This window comes from Belonocnema kinseyi, chromosome 8 (assembly GCF_010883055.1).
Source record: "Belonocnema kinseyi isolate 2016_QV_RU_SX_M_011 chromosome 8, B_treatae_v1, whole genome shotgun sequence".
NCBI lineage: Eukaryota > Metazoa > Arthropoda > Insecta > Hymenoptera > Cynipidae > Belonocnema > Belonocnema kinseyi.
This window is the reverse complement of record NC_046664.1, coordinates 30,670,966-30,692,354: the sequence shown is the minus strand read 5'-3', so window position 1 is coordinate 30,692,354 and position 21,389 is coordinate 30,670,966. Positions and strand designations below refer to the sequence as shown.

Sequence of the window (21,389 nt, the reverse complement as noted above, 5' to 3'; positions counted from 1 at the left end):
CTCTCTTTCTCCAAAATTATCCTTCCAACTCCTTAAGCACCATTACGCCCATAACACTTCCTCCCACTCCATAGCTACCGAATTTCTTTCCGCCTTCTCTTTATTTGATACCCTTCCCGAACTTTCCCTTACTCCATATCATCCTCAACCCACCATCGTTTTCAATCTCCAACTCTACTTCTACACCACCTTACCTCTGTCGGGAGAAGTAAGAGACTCTCCAATCTGACATTTACCTTTTACGACCTACATATCCTGCCTTGACTTTCTCGAATTATGCTACTCCTCCCTTCCCTTTAACTTCCTTAGAACTTGTCATCCTCGTTAACCCACCGACTTGCACTTCCAAATCTATTTTTCAACCACACCACTCCCTATCAACGTCCCCTATTTCTACCTTTCCAATCCACAATTCCCCTCGTTCTCACACCCATGTCTATGCCACTATCCTCATCTCTAGTGATGCATTCGAGCAAGACGATATGAGAACCGATCAAACTGTGCTTTTATATATTTTCATATTTATGATTGACATTTTTTTAATATAAACTAAAATATTATAACTATATTATTAGAAATTTATATATTTAAAATATCTGGAAATAAAGTGAATGCTTAGATGTATAAATATTTAAAAAAAAGTTGTTTTAAAAGAATTTCAAAAGATTTAAGCAGCTTAACAAATTTCCTTACGATTCCTGAGAATATTTCAAAATATTTTTCATTTTTAAAAATTCATTTGAGGTGAAAATTAAGAAACAGAACATTTCAAATGATTTTCTAAAATTTCTAAAGAAAATATAAAATTTATTTAAAGAAAATTTTTTTAATTTCCAAGAATACAAGTTTTAAATAGATTTAAAAAAATAATTTAAGCCTTTGAAGGACTTCAAAAAATTAAAAACAAATTTAAAGAGATTTAACTTTTTAAAATAATTTTAAGAAAATATTTATTATCACAAAAACATGCTAATAAAATTAACATTTTTTAAGAATTCGAGCAAAGAATTTAAGTCATTTAAGTATTTTGAAATTTTTGAAAGAATAAATAAATTTCCTTAAGATTTTTAGGAAAATTTGTAATTTTTGTTTATGAAAAATTAATTTAGTTTTTCAAATCATTTCCAATGATTTCATAAATTGGTGAAAAAGTATCTGAAAGACAAGTTTTTAAAGATTTTTTTTCAAATTTACAAAACAGAAACTACAATTTTTTTAATTTTGCAGGATTGAAAAAAGTTGTAGGAAAACTTCGAGTAAGTTTAAAAAATATTTAGAAGATTTAGAAAGAGTGGGAAATGATTGTAAAACTTAGAGTTATTTTAACAAATTCACTGCAAAATCTAAGATTTTTAAAGATTTCGAACAACAAATTTAGAAGTATTTTGAGTATTTTGAAAGGTTTCGAAACAAAACAAAAAAAAAACATTTCTTTTAAGATTCCTGACACAATTTAACATTGCTTTTTGTTTTTAAAAATTAATTTTAGAAGACTGATTAGATTTTTTTTAACATTTCAAAAGATTTCCAAAATTGTTGCAAAAAATCTAAAAGATTCAGGGGCAGTTTTTTAAAAAATTTTGCAGGATTTAAAAAAAATATAAGAAAAATTCGAATTAGTTTAGAAGATATTACTAGAAAGTTTCAACGAAATTTTCAATTTGAAAAGAGATAACATATTTTCAAATCAAAATGTAGATTTTAGAATGTTTTGAAAGCTTTCAAAATAATTTTTGAAAAATTATTATGATTCCTGGAAAAGCTTAAAATGATATTTATTCAAAAAAATTAATTTTAAGATTTCGACGCAAAATTTCAAAGCTTTTTGGCAATTTGGAAAGATTTAAAGAAAATAACAAAGGTTTCTTAAGATTCATGTACAAGTTTTAAATATTCTTTTTGTTTACATTAATTTTTAAAGAAAATTTTTAAAAAATTAAAAATATTTCAAGATATCTAAAAATGTCAAAAAATCTGCAAGAATTTAAGGCATTTTTAAGAAAATTTTGAATATTTTTTACAATTTTAGGAACAATTTGAGACAGATTAAAAGATATTTAGAAATTTTAAAAGTTTTTAGAAATTAAAACTATTTTCAAACTTTGCAAGATTTTCGAAAGTTTGTAAAATAATTTTTTAAATTCTTCCCAACTAGTTTTTTAAAAGTTTATGATGATCAGAAATGTTATATATTTTAAGAGTATTAAAATAATATATCGGATTCCAATCATTTACGTTTCGGAATTATAAATTAATAGAGATTAATAATAATTACTTTTTTGATAATTAATTAATTTTGAAATTAATAAATTCAGGTTCATGGACATACCATTTTTTACTGATTGCTTGAAAACGGTTTTTCATTTTAAATGAAGAATTATAAAAAAATGAGGTTAAAAAACAGTTTCACTTTCCACTATGCAGTTGAATTTTTAACCATTTCTTTCCGTGAAACTTTATACTTTATATGGTCGTATACCTTCTCTCCGTGTTCGCGTCTCCCTTTTGTGGGGTGATTTGCAATTTCTCTAAGGACTCATCTTCGATATCCCCACTACTGCCGCTTTAAAAAAAACATGTATATTCTCTCTCTCTCTCTCTGCACTTTCTTACTATATATAATCTTCTCAAAACTCATGATGATTCTTTACGAAAAAATTTAAAATTAATACATCATAGTTTCACTTCCGCCGTGTGGCCCTACTGCCACAAATTGGGGTTTCAGCTTTTCTCCCTGCTTCTTGCATCTTCGCTAATACTTGAGAAAAAAGCCACTCGATGTAATTACTCTATGCTATAGTTTTGAATATTTAAAAGAAGATTTATCAAGTCCACACAGTGAACTTTGCCCATAGAGTAAAAACTTTCCACTTTTAAAGTTTCGAGCAGAGGAAGCATCAAACGGAGTGTTTCGACATTTTCAACCTCATTCATGCCCTTATTAATACTAAAACTGAACCACTTTAAAGTTTTAGAAAGCTTTTCAAATTTATTTCTTCAAAAAATCAAGATCCTTTTAAAAATAATTGTTGCTTAATTTAAAATTTGAGAAATTTAAATGAGATTGACATCAAATATAAATCCTATTTGACGTCCAACAATTAAGTTTAAGTGCATAATTTCTACAAATAAAACAAATAATTCAAAGACTAAGTTGGGACAACCACCACAAAATGTTCTTAATGCAATTTGAAAAAAGACAACAATTTTCCTAAAAAAGAAAAGAAAGAAATTATTTTTTCGATAATAATAAAAAACAGGAAAGAAAAATGAGAAGGCAACCACCGAATTGCCAATCCTTATCTTTTTATTTCTTTCATCTTTTTTATTTTTATTATTATCAAATCACAATAAAAAAACATGCGTAAAAAATAATCACCAACGTTTCGGCAATCATACAGTACCCTTATCAAGGAAAAAAATTCGAGCATGCAGGAACAGTAACGAAACCACGATGCTCTTCCTGACACCCAAATATCAAGTGAGGGTCAAAATGTCCCATCACAAATATGCTTGGAATATTCAGTGAGGGTCAAAAGGCACAAAAAAGGGATCTTCCCGGTATGTTTGTGATGGGCTTCCATTTTGACGGTCACTTGATTCTCGGCTGTCAGGGAGAGCATCGTGGTTTCGTTGCTGTTTCTGCCTACTCGATTGTTTTTACCTTGATAAAGGTGCTGTATGAGTGCCGAACCGTTGGTGCTTATTTTTTACAAATGTTTTTTATTGTAATTTGATAATAAAAATAAAAAAGACGCAAACAAAAGAGAAGGAAGGGCATTTGATTGGCTGTCTTCTTATTTCTCTTTCTTCTTTTTTATTATTGTCCAAAAAAAAAGAATTTTTTTCTTTTCTCTTTTAGGAATTTTTGTATCTTTTTTCAAATTGAAATAGGAAAATGTTGTGGTGGTTGTCCAAATTTGGATGATGGATTCTTGGTTTTATTTTCAAGAACTTATAATAAGGAGGCTGCTGGTTCAAACCCAGTCCATAGTGAATTTTTTAAAACTTGCTTTCTCGCAGTTTTTAATGAATCTAAGTAGATTTTTTTTGAGATTTTTCATTTACATTTGCTGCGAAATACAAGTTTATGATACAGCTGGGGATGCATTTATAATACCGTACCATAAAGTTCAGTCAAGTTCACTTCGAGTGTCTTAAGTTTATTAGAGTTCCGAAAGAAATGCCTATTGTCAGCCTCCCCTTGTCTCCGGAATTCATCTTAATACTGAAATGCAAAAGGCTTGAGACTTTTCATGAAACGGGTGTAAATGAAAAAATTATTTCTTATCCAGAAACTTCAGCACCTCTCATCTTCGCTTTTTTCTTATCTTATCCCTCTTCGTAATTTTTCTATCATAAATTGCTTAGGTTTTTATTTCTCTTGGAAAATAACTGTTTCAGAACAAGTGGTCTGAATTAATATCATTTTCTAGAATGGTCACATTTCGTTATCCCTTACTTCGTTTAAAACCACAAAACAATATATGCGTTTTTTTTTTGTTGAAACCAAATTTTATTTAGAGGCCTTGCAAGATCCATAAATTTTAGCACGCATTTCCTACAAGAAAAAAGATGTTTTTATAAATTATATTGAGAATCGTCAATATAAGGTGAATTGAGTTCAATCTCAATACTTCTTTTCACAATTAGCCATAGAATTATATTTTTTCGATTTATTTTAGTACAAATTGTTTCATGTACATAAAACATTACCTTTCACTTATAATTAGATATTTTAATACATTTTTTAAATAATTTATTATTCTTTAGTACATATTTCTTTTAGGATTAAGCTGGAAAGTCACGTTTTTTCTCTGAATTTTTTAACTTGCTTTCAACTTTTCCATTAAAGCGAGGCAATAATCTATTTAAGTTGTTAAAAATAATTTTTTATTATTTATAATAATTTTCTCTTTGAATAATGCTAGATTTCTTCTGAAATTATCTACATTTTCATTCATTTTTCAATTAAAGCGAAGTAATAATTAATGAAATTTAACCAAACTAGTTTTTAAAACAATTTCTTATAGTTTATAATAATTAATTTATTATCATTTTTTATAATATTCTCTTTGAATAAAGCTAGAAAAGCTGTTTTGAACATTTTCAAATTTCTGTCCAGTTTTCACTAAAAGTAAAGTAATAATTAATGCAATTCAATCAAAATAATTATTTATACAAATTATTATTGCTTATAATTATCTTCTCTTATCGTAATGCTAGAAAGTTGCATTTTTCTGATATTTTTAACATTTCTTTGTCTTTTTAATAATGAACAAATAATAAGTATATTTTTTCTGAAATGGAACCAGATATTTGAAATAATCTATAAATTTTCCATATGGATCATATAAAATGTAACTTTTCCTTGAAGTAGTTATTAAGACCCATTTTTTTTAAATTAATCATTTTGAAGTGTTAGTAAGAGACAGCGCAAAAGGTAGCTCAAAAAAGGTGAAATAGGATAATTTTTTAATTTTCCCGGCCACCTAAAAATAACATATGCATATTTTTCGCAAAACCCAAATATTTATTTTAAATCATGATGTTTATTCTAAACAACCTTTAACACAACAGTGAAAAAATTTGCAAAATAAATGAATTTTCAAATAAAATTATGAATCCTTAACTGGAATATATATATATAGGGAATATAAGCCCAACAGATGAATTTCTAACTAAAATTATGAATATTTAATTGAAATTATTACTTTTTTAAACAAAATAATGTATTTTTAAACAAAAAGAATGATTTCCAAAGAAAAAAATTTATTTTCTTTAAAAAAATACAAAATTTCAACAACAGACACAAATTTTAACGAAATATGAAGTTAAATTTGCAATCAAAGGTGAAAAATTTTCAACCAAATAGTTGAATTTGCACTACAAAAAAATCAATTTTCAACAGAAAATGGAATAGTTACATTTTCAGAACAAAAAATATCAACTTAAATGATGAATCCTCAACTAGAGTAGTGAAATTTAAAAAAAAATGAATTTTCAACTAAAACAATAAATCTTCAAATGAAATAGTTGAACTTAAAAAAAAATTAATACAAAAAATAAATTGTCAACCAAAACTTAAATCATTAATTTGCATGTTAAAAAATCAATATTTTACCAAAAAAGTCGAATTATCAGCTAAAAATATCATTTTTCCACAAAAAATGGAATAGTTACATTTTTAGTCAAAAAATGACTGCTCAACAAAAAAATAAATTTTTAACTAAAATTATGGAAAATTCAACTGGAATAGTATTTTCATCTTCAGTTTAAGAAAAAAAAAGATTGTCAACCAAACATGAAACACATTTTTAATAAAATAGCTCATTCTTCAACCAAACAAATGAATTTTAAATTATAATGATGAATCTTTAATAAACAAAATTGATTTTAAAAAAGTTTATTTTTCAACCGGATAAATTTACTTTTAACCTGCAAGATTAATTTTTAACTAAAAGCATGAATATTTAACTAGAATACTTAAATTTGCAATTGAAAATACGAATTCTTATACAGTGAGATTAACTTTGAAAGAAACAACTAATTTACTACAAAGAATGCCGATTTTCTAAAAAAAAGTCGTTTTTTAAAGAAAATATGTGAATTTTCAACGAAATAAATGAATTTTTAACCAATAAGATTAATTTTCTATCAAAAAGATGAACTTTCCAGAAATTACATGGATTTTTACAAAAAAACGTTTAATTTTTAGATAAAAAATATCAATTTTCAACTAAAAATAGAATAGTAGAATTTTTCGTCAAAAATATAATCCTTGAACAAAAAGATCTGATTTTCAAAAAAATAGTTCAATTTTCTACTGGAATAGTTAGATTTTTAGTTGAAAAATTGATTTTCAAAGTAGTTACATTTTAAAAAAGAGACGCGTTTTCAATTAAAATGACGAAGCTTCCAACAACAAAATTAATTTTTAACAAAAGAGCTTGGCTTTTAAGTTTTAATTCTTTACAAAAAATCCCGTTCCATGTAGAAATAGTGTTTCTCAATTGACCAAAATTAATAATAAAATAATGAAAACTTAAAGTTTTGCTACTATCAGAAATAAATTCCCGATTTTTTAATTCAATTCCCGGTTTTTCTCGGCGAATAAAATTCCTGGTCATTTCCCGCTCTTTCTCCGTCAATTCACTGTTTTCATTTAGAAATTTTGTGTTTTTTTAATAAAAATTATTTTTTGTTGAGAATGAAAATGTAACTATTCCATATATGGCTAAATCTTCATATTTTCAAGTTTAGAATTCCAACTTTTTTGTTGACAATTGTAAATTCATTTTTTTGTTTGAAAATTCAACTGTTTTGTACAAAACTCATTTTTTTGGCTTGAAAATTCCACATTTTGAATGAGTTTTTTCTCTATTTGCTGAGAAATCTGTTTTTTATTACAATTTGACCTTATGTTCAAAATTGGCCAAAAATCGGCAAATTGGCCAATTGGGATTCGAAATAAGGAAAAATTGACCTACTTGTCGACCTAATGTGTTTAGATACACTTCATGTTCGAAATAATCCATTTTTCGTTTTTTTCCGCATGGGACGAATGCGGATAAATACAGGTGATCTCAATTGGTGGAAGTTGCTGGTTTTTAAATTAAAGCCCCTGGCAGTTGAAACCGAAACATGGTTTATCGAACAGTTCCTGCACTCCCAAGGGAAGGAATGTAAAATCTCAAGGGGAATTAGGAATCAGATAAGCAGAAACAAAAGTTCACGCTTAACGATTAAAGCTCTTGAGGTATAAAAACTAAATCCACAAGAACTGCACTCTGATCAAAAAACTTTCTTATAGAGGAAATAAAAAATGGCGCTGCTTTTATTTTGCATTTAAATGAAGCTCCACTATCTACAGGGAGGAATTAAATTGAAAAATTATGCAATTTACTTACAATTAGTCCGTTTCAATATTTTTCTCGGCGCGGGTCTACAATCTTTTACTGATACTATTCAATTTGAGATTGCCTTTTTCTAATTTTTAGATAAAGATGGTGAAGTATTAAAATGCGATTTCCAGTATTTCGGAATTATAGTTTTATTTATTTTATTACAGAGTGCTGATATTTCAATGTTTTTAAAAATATTTCTAAAAATTGTGGATGACTATAATCTGATTATGAGCATAACATTTTTAACGAATGCGAAAATTTAGCGTTTATAAAAATCAATTTTCAAGCAAATGGTTGAGTGCTTAATAAAAAAAGATGAATTTTCAACTAAGAAGCTTAATTTGAATAAAAAGAACATGAATTTTTAACCAAATAGTTGATTATTCTACCAGAAAAGATCAATTTCGAACCAAATAGTTGAATTTGCAACAAAAAAGATGAATTTTTTCCAACAGTGAAATAGTTCAATTTTCAGTTAAAAAAATTAATTTTCAACCAAAAAAACGACAAATTTTCGATAAAAAGTTTAACTTTCAACGAAAGTACTAAATTTTAACAAAAATTATGAATCTTTAACTGAAATAGTTGAATTTTTAATCAAAGGAATTAATTTTTAACTAAAATGATGAATCTTAAACTGGACGAATTAGTAACTAAAAAGATAAATTTTCAACCAAAAATGGAATAGTTACAATTTCCGTTAAAAATAAATTTTCATAAACAAAACAAAATAATAATTTTAATTAAATGAAAGTGATACATTTTCAACTAAAATTATGGATCTTTAAATTGAACAGTTGAATTTTTGAACAAACGAATGAATTTTCAATTCAAATACTAGATTCTGAGCTGGAATCGTCGAACTTCCACCCAAAAAAATAATTTTTAAACAATAAGATTAATATTCTACCAAAAAAGACGTATTTTCAACAAAGCACATAAATTTTTAAACAAAAAAGATGAATTTTTGGTGAAAATAGTGCATTTTAAACAAAATAGTTAAATTCTCATTTTTTTAAATATAGTTTTAAAAAATGCAAGAAAATAGTTTAATTTTCAACCAAATTGATGAATTTTCAACTAAAATCGTGACTATTTAACTGGAATAGTTCAGTTTTTACACAAAACGATTAATTTTCAATTAAAATTATGATTCTTTAACTGGATTCGTCGAATTTTTAACAAGGCAGATGAATTTTCAACAAATAAGATAATTAATTTTCTAAAAAAAGGAGAAATTTGAAGAAAAAAACACGAATTTTAAAATAAAAAAGATAAATTTTAATGAGAAAAGTAAATTTCAATAAAAATTTAATTCTCATTAAAAAAAATAATTTTAACCAAAAATATTTTGTTGACGAAAATTTAAGAAAAAAGATCGATTTTCAACCAAGTAGCTGAGTTTTCAACTAAAAGAGCTGAATTTTTTACATTTTTGACCTGAATTTTTAACTATAAAAAGATCAATTTTGAACCAAAATTAAATAGTTGAATTTTCAGTGAAAAAAAAATTAAACCAAAAAAAGATTTTAATTTGAAATAAAAAAAACGCGAAAGATAAATTTTCAAACAAAAACAGAGTATTTACATTTTTAGTTGAAAAAATTAACTTCCAACAAAAAAAAAACAAAAGAGTTTTTAGCAAAAAAGTTGAATCCAGTAATATAAAGCTACTTTTACCATTGAGAACACGTTGTTATACCATTAATTATTACAATTAAAAAAAAAGGTTTTCCAGGTAAGTAGACACCTGGAGAACACACTCTGATTTCAATAATTAAATATTAGTTATACATTTTTTAACAATATTTCATTCAGGAAAATCAATAAAATTCTAGTTTATTAAAAAAAGTACTCGAATTAATATTAGTTTTAAAATAAAATATTGCTCAATTTCACAACTTTTGAATTAAAAGGCTCTTAAAAGGGTTTTTAATCATATAAAAAAACTATTTGGATTAAAATATTTTTCCATGCGATAAAATTTCAAATTAAATAAAAGCATAATGTTTAAAAAAATGAGATTGTCATTCAATTCTAATTTGGAAACACTCAATGACGCTAGGAAATTTAATGATAAGATTTCAATTAAATCAAACTTCAAACTGCATGAGAATGACATTGATGTTAATTGTGAAGGCTTCCAACATTCAAGAAGAATTAAAAAAAAAAAAATTTTCAAATCTAAAATATATTGTCAAGTATAAGTAGATTAAATTTTGAATTCTGATGTATAATTTCCTTCGAAATTAAAATATTGACTAAAATATGGTCATTTGTTTCGTGAAATTCTAGTAATTTATTTATATAAGAGTAAGCTAGTAGCAATTATTAGAACCTCGCTAAATAAATTATGAGAATAAATTACTAATTAAGAAATAGCAATTTTACTATTCACTAGTTTACTAAACTGAAATTCTATTAGTTTTTGACGGATTTCATATTTAAAAAATTTACTCATGTTTCGTATGCCAATATTTCTAAAATAATATTATAATCACATAAGATCAATCTACTAATTTCCTCAGAAGCGCAAATATACTATTTTTTAAATAAAAACTATTTAAAAAGGCCACTAATTAATCTGCAAAATCTCAAGTAACTAATCGAATCACTAAAAATTACACTTATTTGGAGTTAGAGAGTGAATAATGTATAGATTTTTTTTAAAGTTTGGATTTTAGATTTGAACTGGGTACCTTAGATCCATAGCGTTTATTAAATCTGAACTTAATGACCTTGTTGGAATTCAAAAAACGAGGTACAAACTTAAGAGGGTTTCCATTTAGTGCGCATAAAGAAAACTCGTGGGTCGGCACTGCTATGGAGTCGGTAACGAGCTTACTAATTCGAGAAACCTTATAGACTACCTGAGTAACGACGAACTCAAAGCTTTTCTGTCCATCAGTATTTTTTAAAGCTTTACGAATAACTGTACATGGTAGAATTCTCTATAAAAAAAACTAGTTTTTTCGACTTCGAGGATTCGTTTACCACGTTCGTTTTTTTAATCCAACTTTTGTTTAATAACACACAGGTAAGTTGGATTCAAATTACATACAACTACACATGTGGAAAAATCGAATTTAATTCATACATTAGGGTAGGTAAAAAAAAAGATGAAATCAAAATTGGAACGTTTTGAAAAACTAGTGTATGAGGAACCTGACAAAGTATAATTAATTTGGTTTTGATATTTTCGTGTAGGTCAATTTTTTCAAATGTTTTTTGAGGTTTAGAACTTCTCTTTAATTCTTTTCAGCTTTCTTATTAACGTTCTCTGGGTCACAATGTATGTTTAATGAAGTCTGGTTTTCAAAAAACAATGTTAAAACTTACAGGAATGACAAAAGCATTTTTTTCAGATATTTGACGCTTTTTTACTGTTAAAAATATATTTTAAAAAATTGAGATGTCCAGAAGATCATAAATGTAAGAACAGTAAATTTTGCATAATTTGAGTTTTGTGTTTTTTTATGTTGAATTTAAATCTAATGTATTAAAAGTGTGGGTCGCGTTTGTAAAAGTATTCTGGGAGGACTCTGACAAAATATAATTGATTTGATTTTGATATTTTTGTGAATCTCCATTTTTTTAACTTTTGAGGTCTTTGAATATTTCTTAAATTTCTATCAGATTTTTGATTAACGAAATTTGAGTTTTGTGTTTTTTCCGATTAAATTTAAATCCAATCTATTAAAAGTTTATCTATTAGGGTGGATAGACTAACCATAATTATGGAAATCGAAATTAGAATAGTTTGTAAAATTAGTGCATGAGTTCCCAGACAAATTATAATTAATTTGATTTTGATATTTTCATGTATACCAATTGCTAAAAAAATGGTCTTGGCGTTTAGAACTTCTGTCCAATTTTTTTTAGTTTTTTTATTCATGTTGCCTAGAATCTGGATGATGATTTATGTTTTATAGAACCCTTTTTTCAAATACAATTTTAACATCTACAAGAATGATGAAAAAATTTTTCAGATTTTTAGGCTTTCTATTGGTAAAAATACATTCGAAAAAAATCAGGGTGACCGTTTTAATCGAAGAAAAAATTCTTGGTCTATATTTCTGTTTTTCCCGGTTCGCAAACATTTTTTAAGGTCAATAAAATTTAAAAAATTGAGCTCTAAAGCTACAAATTTTTCTATTTGAAGTAATAAAAACTGACCTGCAAATGAAGACACTGAAAGTGGAACTCTTGAATTTTAAACTTTTGAAATTGAAGTTAAAAAGTTTTTGGATTCAATAATTTTATATTCAAATTATTAATAATTTACACATATGACTGAACAATTTTTAATTAAATGCAGTTAAACTTCCAAATTAATTTTTTTAACTTTTATCAATTTTAGAGTTCAAATATTCAGATTCAGTTCCTAAAATATAAATCCACGTTATCATGTTTTAAAGTTTTAATTTAAAGAATCAATCAATGAATTAAAAAATTTACAAAGTTATATCGTTACAAGCAATTTTAATTTTTTTTTATCTGAAATAGTTTCAAAAGTCTTAAAATACTTCGAAAATTTATTTTAAAATCTTGAAATATCTACATGTTGTTTTACATTTTTTCAAATTAGTTTAGAAATGTTTTCAGAACTTCTAAACCTCATTTAAAATGATACGAAATTTTTCTAGTTTTTTTTTTTAATTTTGCCAAATTAAACAAATTTCCTTTAAATCTTCCACATTCATTTTTTATAATTTTGTAATTCTTTCTAAATCTTCTTGAATATTCAACTAAAATTAACTTTTCAAAATAAATATCATTTTCAATGTTCCTAGCACATTTTTTTATTCTTCTAAAGACTTTTAAAATTTTTAAAAAGCTTCTAAATTTTTTGCTCAAAATCTGCCAAAACTTCCTTCAAAGTCAGCTTTTTGATTTTCGTTCTGTAGGCGATAATTTATGTTTAATGGACTCTTGCTGTCAAAAAACCATTTTAAAATCTTCAAGAATGAGAAAAGAATTTTTTCAAATGATTGGGACTTCTTAATGGTGAAAAGCCATTTGAAATTCTTTTTATAAATCTAGGAAATTTAAACAAAAAGACACGAAACTCAGAATTCCTCAAAGTTACTGTGCTTACATTTGTGATAGTCTTACAGACTATTCCAATTTTTTCGAATGTATTTCCTTCAGAAATACCTTAAAAAACCTAAAAAAATTCATTTGACATTCCTCTAGATTTTGAAATTGTTTTTTTTTTTAACAGGGAATTATTGTACATAAATTGGCAACAAATTAATTATACTTTTTCTGGGCCCTAATACACTAAATTTCAAAATAGTTCCAATGTAAAAATAATGAAGATGTTACGATTGTAAAATTTTCTTTCTCGATTATTCTTGGATAAAGTCTTCAGCTGCCTTTAATTAAATTAGTGCAGTTATTTAGTTTTTTTAATGTGAAAAGTTCAAGAGCGATTCGTTTCTAAAAAAAAATCTCTATTTCAAAGACCACGACATTCTCGTTTCAGCAACAGAAGCAATTACAAAGATTGTCGATTCAAATTGGAAAGCAATACATTCCGAGATTGGATTTAAATTATTGTGGAAAATAAAGTTAACTCCAAATTGAGAATTTGAACACAAAAGAATTCGATTTTAATTAATACAACTCATTGAACGCAAAATGCATTAAGTTTCAATTTAAATAATATTTAAATAATTGACTCAATTTTAATATTTCAATTATTCAGAGGTTTTTTATTGCTTGTTTTCAAGCATAAAAATACAAAATTCTTTCAATTATTCTCTTAATGTAATTTTTGCTAATTTGACATCTGCTCAATTAGGAAAATTTAAAAATATTATATCGCAGTCTCATTTCAGGGACTTCATCAAACGAAACAAAAACCATGATTTTTTCATTTTGGAGAGTTATGCCAAAAATCAGGCCTCTGGGCAAAAAGAAATCTTATTTTTGGCACGACCACAACCTAAATCTTAAAACTGAATAATATTCCAAATTACATTATTTATAAATAAAATAGAGTCATATTTTAGCTTTTAGTTTTCTATCAATTAAAATACATTTAAAAGTATTCAATTTTTGCCTTTTAAAACTGAAAGCTTTTCAATTAAATTTTTCTATTAAAACGTTTTCTAATGTTGATTATTTGAAAAAAAACTTTATATTATTTCTACTTTATCAAGTAAAAGCTTTGAAACTTGAATGTTCATAATGATTAAATTAAAAAATTGTTTAAAGTGCAGAGTTTGTATTTGTTTAAAAGCGTATTTATTCAGAACACCTTGTATTAAAAAAAAATGTATTGCATTCTGAAAGATTCCAAGATATTTTAAAGAATTTCAAAGATTTCAAGAATTTATTAGAAGACCCATGTAATAATAATGAATTTCTGTAGATTACAAGGTATTGGAAAAATTGGAGATTTTTTCAGAGATTTCAGAAGATTTCAACAGAATTAAAGGGGTTTTAGTAAATTTCAGTAGATTACAACAAATGTTAAAGTCATCAAGGGATTTCAAAGATTTAAGGGCATTTGAGATTTCAAAAATTTAAAAGATTTTTGTATTTTTTTTAAGAAGGTTATAATATAATGGCAGATTTCATTTTTCATTCCTCTTTTTTATTTTTGCGCCAAAAAATTTCTTTTTTAGGACATTTTTTTTTTCAAGAGGATCTTTTTTAAAATTACAATAGAAAGATTTTAAGGTGGTTTTTTAAATTTTGTGGTTGGATTCTGGGCATTATTTTACGGAATCCTATACATTAACTTGATTATTGAACGTTAAATAGGATTTTTTTATTTTAATCTTAATGAAATTTAAAAAATTTTAGATATTAAGATTTTATAAGGGATTTTGCTGAATTTTTCTAACTATTGATTTCACAAGATTCAAGAGATTTTATTAACTTTACGGATATTGGAAGGAGTGTAAAGAATTTAGGGTATTTAAAAATGATTATAAAAAGGTGTTCCCAGGATATCAGAGATATTAAAATCTTTTTACAGGCCTATTTAAGGATTTTTGGGAGAACTATAGAGAATAAATAAAAATAAAATTAAATGCCAGGTACCTTCTAGGAATTTCTAAAGATAATTGCGGTTTTCAATTTGTTTGTAATATTATGTGCCAGATTTAAAAAATAGTTAACCCCTGGATTAATTATTTGAAAAATTACATGACACTATTTTTCTAATATTTTTCCAAATTTATGCTACTACTGGCATTATATTGAATTTCTCAAATGAGTCGGAGGCCTAAAACATTGAATTTGACACATTAACCCATTAACGACCAAAGCTATCAATTTTATAACATGAGTTTGACCGCAAAATTTATGGGTATAAAAAAACAATAAATAGATCAAAAGTACTGTTCCTTATGTTCTTGGGTGAATTAAATTCGAATCCGTCGTCAAAATTCAAATATTTTGACTTCAAAATTAAATATGGCTGTTTTTGCATACAAAAATAATGAAAAATGTTTAATTTTTTATTTTTATAATTTTTTTTCAGACATAAAACGCATTAATATCTTAAAATTTCTTCAATTATCGGTGTACAACATTCTTAAACTTTAACAAAAAAATTGTATACATATGTTTTTTCTTCCAAAATGGCGGACAAAATGCAAAAATGTCCCATCATCGTCGTTTTTCTCAAAAACTTCAAAGTTTTAAAAAAAGTTCCATAGATTAAAAATGTTTCGAAATTAACCATAGAACACTATGAAATTTTTCCAGATTTTTTAGAAAAAAAATTTATAGTGCTCTATGGTTAATTTCAAGACATTTTTATTCCATGGAACTTTTTTTTAAACTTTCAAGTTTTTGAGAAAAACAAAGATGATGGAAAAAAAACAGTTTTTGGAACATTTTTGCATTTTGTCCGCCATTTTGGAAGAAAAATACATATTACAAAAATAGAAAATCTGCCCACTACGCGGGCACATTCTCATCGCGCACATCGCTCGCAAGTTTGAGCGCGCTTAGGGCGCGCGACTGTTGGTTCTAGCGCTTCGCGCTCCATTATGTATTTACCTCGTGCTACGCGCTCGGTCTTTATATTGTCGCACATTCTTGCGCAAACATTTTAAAGTTAAGACTCAAAACACCCACCACTGTAATTTTGTAATTGTGAATTCTCTTTCGTTAAAAAAGCTTAGCTCGAGAGTTTGAGCGAACCTACAGCACGCGACTGATGGCAATCGCACTCCGCACTTGGTCTTTGCATTTCTTCCGCATTCGGGCACAGAGCTTTTAAAATAAAAGGTGAACGGACCGACAACTGTAATTTTGTGATTTTGACTCTCTTTTGTTAAAGCTCTTTTGGCTTTAACGAACACATTCTCATCACGTATCTCGTGCTTCGCACTCGATTCTGTCCCAGATATCAAATTTCTACATCATACACAACACTTTTATATCAATTATAATACATTTTTTATGTAACCCTACCAGGTATTACTTATTAAAAAATTGCAAAATAAAAAGAAAATTGTATTTATCATGATTATTTTTGCATTTGTTTCTTATTTTGCTCTAAATTGTATTCTAAGCTGCTCTAAAACATGTATCATTTCAATAAATGTATATCATTACAATTCATAATATGCATAAAAATTGAATCATAATTATTCTTATTTCCTTGTTTTTATCATTTTAAAAAATTTTAAATATTTTTTTTACGATTAAATAAAAACTACTGCGCATCTGCATAGGGTCTAATACAGGAACCTATGTAGGGTCTTATATAGGAGCCTATGTCCTCTTTCGTCTTTTCTGTGCTTTTTCCAAAAAGTTAATTTTTTAATTTTTAATCTTATGTTTTACGATTAAAAGAAAATCTACTAGTCCTATCGGAAAATGATTAATAATAAATTTATAGATATTTTTAGGCGAACAACTGTTGTCTGGTAATTTAAGTTCATACCTTGTGTCGTTTTTTCAAACAAATTTAATATTTTTATTTAGAATGTTATTTGTTACGACTAAAGCAAAAACTATGTGTCCTATCAAAAATTATAGCTCTTTTTTGGATGAACATGTTTTGTCTCATTTTTTTCGTAGCTTAAATCGAAAAGTGAATCATTATAAATTTGTAGTTCTTTCCAGGGCGCGCAATTCGACTTTTTTCATTTTTTTCGTATCTTGCATAGTTTGACCAAAAAATGAAATTTTTGGATTTTTCATTATTTTTGGTACGATCAAATTTGGAATGTTCAACTTTTCAACCAAATTAAAAAAGTTGTTATCATAGCACTGTATGGCTTTCAAAAAGAAAAGTTTTTCTTCTCCTGACTTTTTTCATATCATCCGTTGTTTGTCTTTAAATGTTCATTTTAGTTTTTTTTTTATTTTGAAAATGCTCTAACTCTGATCATTTTTTTTATACAAAAAAGTCGGAAAGATAAATTGTTTGAGTTTTGAAGTGTTATGAACAACCGTGCATAGAATTTTTATATCTTGTAAAAATGTGGTTTCAAAAGTTTTGTGTAGGATCAAATTTTGAATCTTAAACTTTTTGATCAATTCGAAAAAGTTGTTATCATAATCTTGTAGAGCTTTCAAATAGCAACGTTTTTCTTTTCCAGACTTTTTTTCGTATCATGCGTTGTTTGGCTTAAATTGTTCATTTTAGTTTGTTTTTTTTTAGATTTTGAAAATGCTATAACTCCAATAATTTTTGATTTCTCGAAAAAAGTCATGGGGATAAATTGTTGAATTTTTTGAATACTATGAATAACCGTACAGAGAATTTTTGAATTTTGAAAAAAGTGGTCTCAAGAATATTCAAAATGTGCCCACTTTTTGAATTTTTATCCAAAATGGTTGGCTAACGAATTTGACTTTTAGTTTAGGACACTAAACAAGTGTACCAAAGGTCAATTTAATAGATAATTTTTTTCAAAAGTTATCGCGTTAATAGACAGACAGACGTACAGTCATACAGACATACAGACAGACAGACACATTCGTAAAAACCTGTTTTTCGCATTCGGGGGTGATTTAAAAAAAAAACTACTTTCGGTTTCTAGGATAGTGCAGTTGCGTTTGGACATTTATTTGATTCTCTAAACCACAATATATTGATATTAAATATACCAAATTTTTAAATCAAGTGGCATGTGTTCACGAAATTTCGTGGAACAACTACATTCCAAATCAGTTTATCAAGTAATCTGTTTTATCGTCAGAGCATAACAGAAATTTTGAACGTCTTTTCATACTAAATGCAGCTATAAAATAACAAAATTTTCTAAAAAAAAAGATCTTCTCCTTTGCTCTGCTGAGAATCGAACCACAGAACTTCCGATTGCCGGTTGGGTGCTTTTCCCTTAAGCTTCTAAAGATCTTTTTAGACTAGTCTGAAATCTAGTCTGAAAAGATATGCAGAATTTCTGTTATCCTCTAATGATAATACAGATTGCTTGAAAATTTTCAATACGAAACACCTGGAAAAAATGCTTATATTTCTGAAAAAGGATTCTTCTATTGATATAATAGCATTCGACCCGCAATCGTAACTTCGGTGGTTCGATTCCTAGTGGATCGAAGGACCAAATCTTTTTTTCAGACAAAATTTCATTTAAAAAATCAGTTCATATACGAACTCCAAAGCGAAGTTTATCCCAATATATAAATTTCGAACAATATCCTCAATTATCCGCCCCTATACTCATTCCATCCTCACATCCCTTCGAATTCACTGAATCTGCGGATATTCTAATTCATTTCCCACAGTTCGGAAAGTTATCCGTAGATCGTTTTTGCAGAGGGACCAAGTTCGACGGGACATTACGCGAGTCTGAAATAGGAATAATGGTGCAGCAAACTTTGGTAACTAGGAACGGTTGGTGGGCGAGTGATGAATCTATACACATAAATACAAATGTGTATGTTTACATGTGTGACTGTGTATGAATGTAGGCATGTGTGAGGATATATATATAGAGGGACTGAAAGGACCTTGCATTGTGCGCAATAAGCGATTGAGACGAGTCGAGACTGCCCTTCGCTGATAACGTATATTCGCTTTTCCGTCTACCATTTACCCCAGTTGCAGTAGCGGTTGTCCGCAGATTTCGTACTGCTCTGCTTTTGGCACGCTGGCATTTGACACCATTACAAGTGCCTATACCCTAAAGATAACGGTCGAGGCCGACCACAAGAGAATTTCAATTCAATTGTGCCTTGTGCCCAGGTAGCGACTGCAATTGCAGTAAATCCAGCACACTTAATCCATTACAATGTAATCATCAAACTTGCTGGGAGGTGCTTTTACAAAAGCTCCTTATCAGTTTTGAATCAACTCGATTTAATATATAACTGAGAAACCGCACTTAAGTTATGTGACAGCTAACGGGCGGGGGAGGGGGTCGAGACATTTTATTACGATTTATTACGGGAGAGAGTCCTTTATTCATGTACGTATTGTATTCTGGAAGAGACTAGCCTAGCAAAGGGAGTTGTTCATCACCGGAGAGTCATGGGACCGGTACCTCTAGAGAAAAAGGTTTCTCTAAGTACTTAAAGCTGTTGCTCTTGGTGGTTCGGAACCCACCTTAAACTGTAGGTCCTCTTCCCACCCCCAAGTAAGTGTGTGGGGTGTGTGTTAAGGAATAGGGAAGAAGGTGCAAGAAAAATGTAAGCCCTTAGGGGACACCTTGGAAGCTTTCCTCGTCATATTTGAAAATTTAACAATTTTCTTAAAAAGACATCCTTTTTGGTTTAAATTTAACTGTTTTGTTAGAGATTTGTCGTTTTGGGTTAAAACTTCAAATCTATTCGTAAAACACTAACCTTTTGTTCATAATTCATGTGTTGTTGCGGATAAATCAAGTTAAACTCTTTTTAAATGAAAAATTTCCTGAAAATTTGTCTTTGATTTAAAAGTTCGTCATGTTTGGTAGAAATATTTTATATTTCAGGGATAAAATGTAACTGGTCTCGTGAAAATTTAAGTATTTTCTAAAAAATTACCTTTTACTTTAATTCGTATTCTTATGTTGAAAAGTCAATTGAAACCTTTTTGAATGAAAATTCAATATTCTTTTTTTGACATTTTTTTTTTATTAAAAAATTCACCTGTTTTAGTAAAATTTTCATTTTCCGTGGACAAAAATGCAACTGTTTGGTTGAAAATTTAACAATATATTTAAAAAGTCATACTTTTGTTTACAGTTCTTGTTTTGGTGTTGGAAAGTGAACTGGAATCTTCTTCGTTGAAAAATGAACTGAAATCTTTTCTGGATGAAAGTTTAACTTTAAAAAAAAATTGATCGTTTTTCATTAAAAAGTCCTCTGTTTAGTACAAATTTCATTTTTCTTGGAGAGAAATGCCACTGTTTGGTAAAGACTTCAACTGTATGTTATTAAATATTCATAATTTTTTTATTGAAAAAATCGGCTTTTTGAATTAAAAATTCCATTTTTTTCGTAGCAACTTATTTTTTGCTAACAAATTAATATTTTAATCCTGAAAAGTCAACTGGAATCTTTTTTGGATGCAAATTCATCTGCTGAAAATTTTGTTTTTAATAAAAGCTCAATGGTTTTAAGAGAAATTTCATTTTTTTATAAAAAATTCAAGTTTTGTACACAAAAATTCGTCTTTTGGCTTGAAGGTTCAACAATAATACGATAAACTTTTATTTTCTTCGTAAGTCAAAAATCTGAATTTGTTGGAAATTCGTCTTTTTTGTATTTTTTTTTGTATCAATTTCATTCTTTTTTATTAAAATATAAACTATGACACTTTTTCGTTAGGGATTTATCTTTTTAGTTTCAAAATTCAAGTATAATGTTAAAAAGCCATCTTTATCAAAGTGAAAATTTCAAGTTTGTATCTGAAATACTGTTTTGTTCTGTTTATAAAAGATAATATGTCAAAAATATAAAATTAGTCAAGGAAAACTCAGGGAATTTTGAAAATGAAGTTCTCGGACACCATGCCTCGTTTTACTAGCAACAACTAGCAAATCATTTCTGAAATCTAAAAATTAAGAACAGAAAGGGAGGGGGGTATACATATTTTGTTACGGTTTGTTACAGGAGGAAGGGGGTGTGTTGAGAAGGCCTATAATCCGTTACGTGATTTTTGTACGGCCCCTGAGTTTCGAAAATTCTCGCTGTCGCAAATCTAAATTATACTACTTCACTGAGAAAAAGTACCATGTATATCAGACTACCCATTAAATTCCATACGTTCGCTTGAACACACGGAATTTTATTGTTTACGGGTTCTCGTTCGATCACCTAACTTTAGCACCACTCGGCAGTTACATGGATAGGAGCGATCGTAATATATTTATGAATCAGTTTAACAGGTGTTTCCACTCTCAAACCAATACCTAATACCTGTTTAGAACTTTCCATTCCCTGATCATGCCGTTTATAATTACCTTCCTCCTCCCACCATGCCCCTAAACCCTCCATTCAGAATTATAAACTCACTCTGACCCCTCCATTCAGCTATTCTTTCATTCTCTCATCACACTT

General features: G+C 27.5%; 1 protein-coding gene across 1 annotated transcript in view; it reads left to right on the top strand.

Moving 5' to 3' along the window:
- The first annotated feature begins 10,829 nt into the window (after window positions 1-10,829).
- LOC117177962 overlaps window positions 10,830-21,389 on the top strand; it is a 21,202-nt gene continuing 10,642 nt past the window's right edge. The window contains exon 1 of the mRNA XM_033369100.1: window positions 10,830-10,944. The gene's annotated coding sequence lies outside the window, so the exon portion shown is untranslated. The remainder of the gene's footprint in view (window positions 10,945-21,389) is intronic.